This window comes from Leptonychotes weddellii, chromosome 8, assembly GCF_054177405.1.
Source record: "Leptonychotes weddellii isolate Sample4059 chromosome 8, ASM5417740v2, whole genome shotgun sequence".
NCBI classification, from domain to species: Eukaryota; Metazoa; Chordata; class Mammalia; order Carnivora; family Phocidae; genus Leptonychotes; species Leptonychotes weddellii.
This window is the reverse complement of record NC_138376.1, coordinates 99,467,028-99,477,070: the sequence shown is the minus strand read 5'-3', so window position 1 is coordinate 99,477,070 and position 10,043 is coordinate 99,467,028. Positions and strand designations below refer to the sequence as shown.

The window sequence follows — 10,043 nt, the reverse complement described above, 5'->3', positions numbered from 1 at the left end:
CTATTGAGTTTGTCCCATGTTAGCAGGTCTTTGAAAATACCCTTGGTTGGGAGAGATCATTCTGTCTCTCACTGCTTTTCTGCATTGCTGCATGTAATGAGTCATTGCTCTGCCCACTATAATCTAGATAGCAAAAGCTGGGAACTACATGTTAGATAAATTGGAAAATATGATGCTATATGAAACAAGATGAAGACACGTGTTATAAGCTTCATTTCCAAATCTTTAATTTTTGAGAGGTAAACAGAAGGCGTTGAAGGGCCATATAATTCTGTTTAAGTTTTTTACTCACCCTCTAAAATGATTTTTACAAAGTACTGCATATTTTTACGTAGAAATCTAAAATTTTTATCATAAGCTTAAATAACTGCAAAGGAATTCTACTACTTTAACATGTTTCAGGTGAAATTTAATGCCATAGTGTTTTGATACTGTTACGTGATTTTTAAAAAAAATACATGAAAGCTCTTCGTTAATAGCAAGAAATTTTACATTGTTGCTTTTTTCCTATTTTCATTGTACTTTCTCCTTAGAAATTTATCCTAATGTAATATATTCAGTGGCACAGATTAATTACATTTCTCTGCAGCACAATAAGTATATACCGAAGTAATAGTTGATCAAACAACAAAAATATATTACAAATCATAATAAAGTTAATAAATACAAAATTTCAATTTTATTAAAAATGGGGTTCTTAGTGAGATAAGGTTTTTAGTTTTTTCTCAACTGTGAATGGCTAGATATAACTTATTCCTAATAAATTTAGCCTCAATTATTCTATTTTTCAATTTTATTTATGTATATGTATGGCATATATAAACATGTAGGCATTGAGAAAGTTGTTAACATACACATGTAAATCAGAAGTTTAAAACTTAGTTATAGCAGTGATACAGTTTTTTTAAACTCCTTTAAAGTTCATTACATGCCAAAAATAACTGTGATCTATTACCAAAATTATTTGTGATCTACAAGCTAATTGGTCCTTCTTCATAAGTGTTGAAAGCAAACAGTTTGGAACAATTTGACTCTTATACAGGTTTGTTAACTCAGCTGTTGTAGTAATTTATTTTGTCAATTTCTGAGAAGTATGCTGGAGTCAGAGTATAAAAATATTTGAGGTTCTTGTTGCATATATTGTCAAACGGCTTTTTAGAAAAGTTGTACTTACACTTCTATCAGTGGCAGTCAAGTAATAATCTCAATGTCTTCTCACTATCACTATTTTCTTTAACATTCATTAATTTCATGGTTGAAGAAATTCTACTTTGCTGCTTTAATTTGCACTTTGTGGGTAATTATGACGCTAATTATGTTTCATATGTTGTGAATTTGCAAAATCAGGATAGGTAGCTCTATAGTCTTTGTTCCTCTATTACAGAAATAGTTATGTGTATATTTGATATTTAACCTATTAGGATACTTAGATTTATCATATTTTTGTATTAAATGAGTATAAGTGTATGGTAAATATTTAATATAAATGTTATAGAAGGTCACCTGGCCCATAGTAAGTAATACAAATGTCAGTCAGCATCGGCATTATCGTTATCACCAATAGAAAATAGTTTCCTTAGTTTGGCCTTAAATAATTTGATTTTTTTTTAAACATAAAACTTCCTTTTGTTTTCATATCTTATCTAGGTGTTCTTGAGTTCTTTTGAACTGGGAGGCCACTATTTAATAAAGAAGGCTTCCTTAGTAATGTAGACTATCCATCCTTGGGAAGACAGTGTTTAAAATAATGGGGATTCTCACCATCTCCTTTAACTTGTTGGTTTGAGTGTAGGAATTGCTAGAGAAGAGGAATACCCTTTCAGCCATTTTCCATTCAGTTTGAGGTTTCCTGCCTATCCATCCTTTTCTACAAAGTTACAACAATATTTAAAACTGGGGCATCCTATATCAAAAATATATACAAATAAACTCGTGGGCGTAGGAGTGATACTCAAATTTTAATCACTTGTGTGTCATGGGCACTGACCTAGCAGAATGGACATGGTATTTCACTGCGGACCTGGTTTTGCACTGGACTGGTTGGTATGTATCACCTGAAAATTAGGCCAAATGAGGGTTACGAGGCATTTGAGTATTTGGAAACTAGTGTGTGTGTGTGTGTGTGTGTGTGTGTGTGATGTAAAACTGGTTTCTCAAACTCTTATACCAACATGTATTTAAGTACAAGGTATATCTGAGTTCAATGTTTATGGAACTGTCAGTCATTTGGTTAGGGAACGTATGGAGGAAATAATAAAGAATAAGGAAAATACACTTAGCTGGGTAGAGAAATACAATGACTAAGATTCCAGAGATATATGGTTAGTGAATAAAAAATAGTAAAACAAACAAACAAAAAACCCACCAAAAAAAACCTTTTCAGACTCAGGACAACATATGATCATTCTGGAATGAGGATGATCCTTTGGCATCTGACCTCAAACTATAGGAAGAACTTGCACATCTCTGAATGGGTGCAAAGGTCGCAGATGACCTCCAAGGATGGTAAGTACAAAGACAAAGATTTAGGAGAAACATTAATTCCCATTTGAAATGTAAAATGTATTACTCCAGGTCTGAACCTAAAATAGAAACTTGGCAGACACTATGCAGATTGTTCCATGAAGACAAAGACCCAGTGACCTGTGGTGGCCAAAAAGCAAACTGAGCAAAAGGTAGGCTTATCAAACACAAAAATAACCCAGCAGACACTATACTCCATAGAGCTATGGTAAACCAACCCCTATGTGAATTTTGGGGACAGCAAATGTGACCATTTTTGTGAATGCGCTTTGTAAACTGTACACATTATCTAGTGACTATCAGCTATGATGATGGCAGTGGTGATGAGGCTGTTTTAATGTAACCATAGCAAGTCTACACTAGGGTTTGTAGTGACATCCTCCATGGAAAAGACCATGATTCTGCAGCTCGAGAATGTGAAGACCAACAGGTGAAAGCATTACCAATCACTACGTTGTATGAATTGTGGATTGGTGAATGTGAAGCGAGCATTAAGCTAAGTGTTAAAGTAGATAACACATCCAGGAATGAGATTGTCAGCACATTAGAACAGAGGCTGCTTTGGCTCATCTGGTGTCTGCAGTGTTTAATGCAGTAATTGGCAAATGGTAGGTGATCAGTGAATGTTTGGGGCTCATAGACACCTCGAGCCTACGCACATGCAACATAGGTAGGATTCTGAAAAGGATTCAAAGAAGACATGCAGATTTAGCCACAACAGAGGCATAATTAGCTTAAAGAAGCTGGTATCTTTGTCATGTTTAAAGTTGTCATCAGGGAAGATGTCCGTGGGCATTGGGCAGGATTCTGGGTCAGGTGATGGGAGGCGTTGTCCTCGAGTAGCCATTTTTCTATTTAATTCATTTATTGTTTTCATATTTAGGTATAGGCAATGTACTCAAATATCAGTAAGATACGGACTGTTCCCGCAAGAAATAATAACAAGGTTAGTAGCATTTATGGGGTACTTACTTCATACCAGGCCATGTGTCACGTGTTTTATATACACTGCTGTTTAATTTTCACACTACATCTAAGAGGGTGATATTTTTATCCCTTATTTTATCAGTGAGGAACCTTCTCCAACAAGGTCACTGAAATCACTGCATCAGGATTCAAACTGACAACAAAGCACATACCACTCACCATAGGCCATAATGTTTACAAACCAATCCAGGAGGTAAAACCAAAGTGCTCAATTATTACATCACTTCAGAGGAGAAAGAAGAGATGTCCTCACGAGATGGAGCACGGCAGGCCAGTACTGTCATGCTTGGTACCTCCAAGGGCTTGTAGCTCCGCAGATGAGAGATCGTTCACAGCCAGCTAGCATTCTGATGCTTGGTACCTCCAAGGGCTTGTAGCTCCGCAGATGAGAGATCGTTCACAGCCAGCTAGCATTCTGTGACTATATTTATGAGTTGCTATGTCAACTGGGACTAATTCAACAATATACCGCTGGGGATCTTTTTGAGGTAATAACGCTATGATTTCAAAATGCCTGGCTGGGATTTAAAGAGACTCAAACTACCCCAGTACCAGGCTCCCATGACATGTATGCCAGTATCCACATATGGTTCCTGGTAAGGAACCAGCACATACCAGAGAAGCCCCACTCTGGACATCCCCAACTGGATGTCATCTTGTAACCTTTACTCAGATCCATGTCCTTTAAGCTTACCATAGTAAAATATAATTTAAGATTTATGAGTCTGGGCATGTATTCTGACCAATTCCCAAATCGAGTTCTTGAGGGCTGTGTCTGATTTCTCTTTCCAACAGGTAGATCTTAGAAAAAGGGCATTCCACCCTGAGGAAATCATGAGGAAGCCCAGAGAAAGGAAGTGGAAGGAATGGCGAACGGTGTGACGTGACTGCGTGTAGGCAACAGGAGAGAGAGAGAGGGAAAAGGTAAGCTGGGCACACTTTAGGACCCCTACAAAATCTCCAGTTTCCCTTCCCTGAGGCATGTTTGTGGTGTGAGACTGGCCATGTCTAATTGGACCAAGAGTGGACACTTGATTTGAGATGGACAGTTTTTTCCTGGGAATTTAGAATTTAGAGCAAGCATCCTCTTGTTAGTCTCCACACCTAACTGGGATTGTATTTGGGACACTTAGCGTTTCTTTATCCCATCGTGGGGACTGAGCAGAAAAAGGGAAGGTTTTTCAAAATCAGGGTAGGCAATGGGGAGCTAAAATCTTTTTCGTATGCGGGTGACACGTAATCAATCACATCTAGTCTGACAAAGACATCTAATCCTTCTTAGTTCTGAAAATTGCCAAATTCATCTTATGACAGCCATTCAAAGTACCTGCTCTAATGTACTTTGCTGAGATGAAACCAAAGTACTTCTTTTCCATAGGATTAAATGCACTCGTCTCAGCCTGAGTTTATGGGGCATCAAAAAGAAAGAATGTCAGCTAAGTGATTCTTCAGTTCCCCTCCTTTCTGATGAGGCTTGGTCATGTAGACATCTTTCTTTTTCTTATCCTTGACTTACACTTACCCCTTGGCTTTTGGAGAGTTAGATTATCTTTTAATTTTTTTTTTTCTAATCACATGCAACTTAAAAGCTGTGGCAGTCCAAATCTGTTGGAAAGTTCTGAAACGTGGGCTCTCTGGGTCTTGATAATATCTAATGAGATTGTCTGCAGAATTTCATTTGTTGACAATGACGGTCTTGTTATTTTTAAGTGGTTCTTTTTCATATTCCAACAATGCCCTCTGGAGAAGGCTGCAAACAGCTTCTTCCCACATTTCATTTAAGGAGGGTGAATGTGCCTATGTTTTCACGGAGAGGGCAGCTGCAGCCCCAAGAGTATGGCCAGTGTTCCCTTTTATCCTCCTCCTCGTGTGCTGTCAGATTCCTGGTGACAGTGAGCCAGACACTCCAGGAGATGAGCTGCTCAGCGCATCAATACTGTCATTCTCCCCTTGGCTCCTGCCTTCATCGTCCCTTGCCTGCTCTTAGTCTGCTCTTTGCTAACACACATTGACCGCAACACAATTCCTCCATCCTTGCTTGAGTCACAGGCAAGTATGTTCTGTCTTTGATAAAGATGACTTGGTATTGACCCTAACATTCCCTGTGCTGCTTCCTTGCTGGCCTCTTTTCTGCCTCCCTTGCCTCTCAGGATGCTCTTTGCAATTCCTTGAAAGGTATCGAATTGATAAACATAAAAGGAAAAAAAAAGGGACAACAATAAATAACATTAATAATAACAGTAACCATTTAGGTACTTTGGTTCATCCACACTGTTAGCACTTTGTAAGCATTTTCTCCTTAAATTCTGATGAAGAACCATGGTGAAGTATTTCTATAATTATCTTAATTTTCAGAAAAGGTAGCTGAGACTCAGAATTCACATGACTTTCCCATTGGTAAACCTAGTAAGTGACAGAGACAGGACCTGAAGCCACATGTCCTGCCCAAGTCGATGTTTCTGCACACAATACTGTTATAACTCGTTGCTTGGGGACATGAAGAAAAACACTTTTGAGAAACATCTACATTGTTCATTTTCATAATATTTGGTCTTTGGCAGCCAAGAGTCCCAGTGGCAATTTTGTTTCTCCTTGTTTCACTGTTACTGAAATCCGGGATCCAACATTCTCTCTGAGCGCGTAATCATCTCTTATCTCCTTTAGCAAGAGGTACTTAACAGACATGTCTTCTGGACCTCATAAAGTGGTGCAGAGGTTAGCTACTATCCTACCATGCTTATGTCAATATTTTATTGTTTTTTAAATACCTTGTGTTAGATATAATCAATACCTTTTTTCCTTTTAAACAGTATCTTTGTAATTTTGTGATAGGAATGGATAGCTAAAGTCTGATTCAGTGTTACAACGCCAGGAGCCAGCTCAGTTTATATGTCCAGCTCACTGCTTTATATGTATTCTCAGTGGATCACTGCAATAGGCAGGTGAGGTTGATCACAATAAGATCTTCATTTTCAGAGAAGAAACTACAGCTCAGTATAATAGCAAGCCACTGTCACCAAGATTATTGCACATTCTCTCAACTGGTCTTTTCACATGTCCTCATGCTCTCACTTTCTTTTCCCACATTATTACAAGAGTGATATGCTTTAAAATGTAAATCTGATCAGGCCACTTCCCTGTGTAAGTCCCCTGCGTGGTTTCCAATTTCCCTTGGAACCAGGTCCAGAATCCTGAATGTGGCTTAGGAGAGTTGCCATGTCTCACCCTGACCAAGTTCTCAGGCTCATGTATTACTTCTTTACTCAAAACTTCTCTAACCCTCTTCTGCTGGTTTTCTTTCCCAGCTCTAGTATATGCCTATTCAAGTAGAAATCATATTGTCTGGCTTTCAAGTTATCTGAAAAAGAGCCTGAGCTCCTGTTTGGCTATCCCTTATTGGGCCTGACACACTGGCAAATACAGTAGTTTTATCACATCTCTTCAGCTGTTACCTGGTTATGCTAAGCTTCACATACCAACCCAGAAAACCATTTTCCACATGTGCTAGGTTGAAGTATGGCCTCTCAAAGATGTCCCATCCCAATCCTCAGGACTTGTGAATGTTACTTCATATAGCAAAAAAAAAGACTTTGCGGAAGTGATTAAATTAAGGATCTTGAGATGGGGAGATTATCCTAGATTATCTGGGTTGGCCTGATGTATCACGAGAGTCTTTATGAGAGGAGGCAGGAGATGGAAGTAAGTGGTAGAAGATGTGACAACAGAAGCAAGAGGTTGGAGTGATAAGGAAGGGGCTAGAAGCCAAAGAATATAGGCAACCTCTAGAAGCCAAAAACAAAACAAAACAAAACAAAGCAAGGAAACTGCTTTTCCCTGAACCCTCCAGAAGGAACACAGCTGTACTGGCAACTTGATTTTAGACTTCTGACTAAGAGAATACATTTATCTTGTCTTGTGCTACTAAGTTTATGGTAATTTTTTAGAGTAGCAGTAAGAAAGTAACATACCACACACTCAACTTTCAGGAGTCTTCATAACTGAGAAACAGAAGTCATTCCATTCGTTCAACAAATACCAATGAAGTACTGGGCACTCTACTTTGGATGTTGCCCTTAATGGTCTTTATATATATATATATTTTTTATTGTGTTATGTTAATCACCATACATCACTAGTTTTTGATGTAGTGTTCCATGATTCACTGTTTGCGTATAACACCCAGTGCTCCATGCAGTACGTGCCCTCCTTAGTACCCATCAACAGGCTAACCCATCCCCCACCCCCTCCCCTCTAGAACCCTCAGTTTGTTTCTCAGAGTCCATAGTCTCTCATGGTTCGTCTCCCCCTCCAATTTCCCCCCCTTCATTTTTCCCTTCCTGCTATCTTCTTCTTTTTTTTTTAAACATATAATATATTATTTGTTTCAGAGGTACAGGTCTGTGATTCAACAGTCTTACACAATTCACAGCATTCACCATAGCACATACCCTCCCCAGTGTCTATCACCCAGCCACCCCATCCCTCCCACCCCCACCACTCAGGGAGACAGAAAATAAACAATAAATGTCATGTTGGAATTATAAGTGCCATGTATTTAGAGAGAGGAAAAAAGGAACAGGAGGAGAATTATAATTTTAAATAAGGTGGTCAATGTGAGACTCAGTGAAAAAAATGAGTAATGTGAAGGAGTTAGGCATATGGACATATGAAAGGGCATTCCCCAGGCAGATAGACAAACCAGTACAAAGGCCATGAAAAAGGATACACCTGGCATGTTTGTGGAATGGTAAGAAGCCAGTTTGGCAGAGGAAAAGTGGGCCAGAACGGAGTAGTAGGATAATGAGGTCAGAGAGATAATAGTGGAGACAATTATATAAGGTATTTCTTTGGATAAAGTGGGTTAGTCTTGAAGGGTTTTGAGCAGAGCCGTAAGATGCACTAAAGGGGCCCCTGGGTGGCTCAGTTTGTTGGGTGACTGACTCCTGATTTCAGCTCAGAATCTCAGCTCAGGTCTTGATCTCAGGGTTGTGAGTTCAAGTGCCACATTAAGCTCCACACTAGATGTGGAGACAACTTTAAAAAAATGCACTAAAGCAGGTTTTTTGAAGACTCACTCTGTTTCTGTTTTGAAAATAAATCCGGATTTGGGGCGGGGATAGGGATAACAAGGATAAAAGTAGAGACACAAGTGAGAAGGCCATTGAAACAACCCAGGCAAGAGATATTGTTGGCTCAAATCAAAATTGTACCTGTGGGATCGGTGAGCAGTGGTAAGATTCTGAATATGCTTTAAAAGGTGGGGCCAACAAGATTTCCTGCTGGAATGGATATGGAAGTGCAATTCCAATATATTTTGTGTAATCAAAGAGGAATGGAGTCATCTTTAGCAAGTATGGGGAAAACTGAGTAAGTAGGACTGAGGGCAAATATTGGGGCATGTTAAGTTTGGGGCATATTAAGTTTGAGTCCAGTTAAACATCCAAGTGGTGGTGATGAGTGGCAGTTGGATAATCAAGTCTGTCCATCAAGAGAGATCTGGATTGGAGTTGACAGCACGTAGATGGCATTTAAATGATCAAGTGAATGAGAGGCATAGGAGATGGAAGCAGGCTAGGGGGTATACAGAGGCTACCCTATGCAGATTAGAATAAAAAAAATTAGGGGTGATTGGGAACTCTAAATTAGAAATGATTGCAACATTTGTAGGACAAAAATAATATAGTTTATCTTAGAAAATTAGTTGTCTAGGGACTCCTGAGTGGTACAGTTGGTTAAGCAACTGATACTTGGTTTTTGCTCAGGTTGTGATCTCAGGGTCATGAGATCGAGCCCCACATGGGGCTCTGCATCAGCGTGGAGTCTGCTTCAGATTCTCTCCCCCTCTCTCTTCTAAAATAAAATAAATAAATCTTTTTAAAAATGAAAATTAGTTACCTATTTTTACATAGAGGAAGATATTAATTTTCTATAAAAAACCCACATTTCTTACATCAAGTCTTCTAGGTTTTTTTTCTATTTAATTCTAACAAAATGCAATATAATGAGTCCACTTAAGTATCAGTATTTGCATTTCTTTTTCTTTTTTTAAAATTTTATTTTACTTTATTATGTTAGTCACCATACAGTACATCATTAGTTTTTGATATAGTGTTCCATGATTCATTGCTTTCATATAACACCCAGTGCTCCATGCAATACGTGCCCTCCTTAATACCCATCACCAGGCTAAACCATTCCCCCACCCCCCTTCCCTCTAAAAGCCTCAGTTTGTTTCTCAGTCCATAGTATCTCATGGTTTGTCTCCCCCTCCGATTCCCCCCCTTCATTTTTCCTTTCCTTCTCCTAATGTCCTCCATGCTATTCCTTATGTTCCACAAATAAGTGAAACCATATAATAATTGACTTTCTCTGCTTGACTTATTTCACTTAGGATAATCTCCTCCAGTCCCATCCATGTTGATGTAAAAGTTGGGTATTCATCCTTTCTGATGGCTGAGTAATATTCCATTGTATATATGGACTGCATCTTCTTTATCCATTCATCTGTTGAAGGGCATCTTGGCTCTTTCCAC

General features: G+C 38.7%; 1 protein-coding gene across 2 annotated transcripts in view; it reads left to right on the top strand.

Annotated features, from left to right (window-relative positions):
• Window positions 1–842: 842 nt before the first annotated feature.
• The window catches only part of LOC145723103 (uncharacterized), a 38,289-nt gene continuing 29,088 nt past the window's right edge, over window positions 843–10,043 (top strand). For both annotated transcript variants that reach the window (XM_081828982.1, XM_081828981.1), the window contains exons 1-2: window positions 843–3,469; window positions 4,306–4,434. The gene's annotated coding sequence lies outside the window, so the exon portion shown is untranslated. The remainder of the gene's footprint in view (window positions 3,470–4,305; window positions 4,435–10,043) is intronic.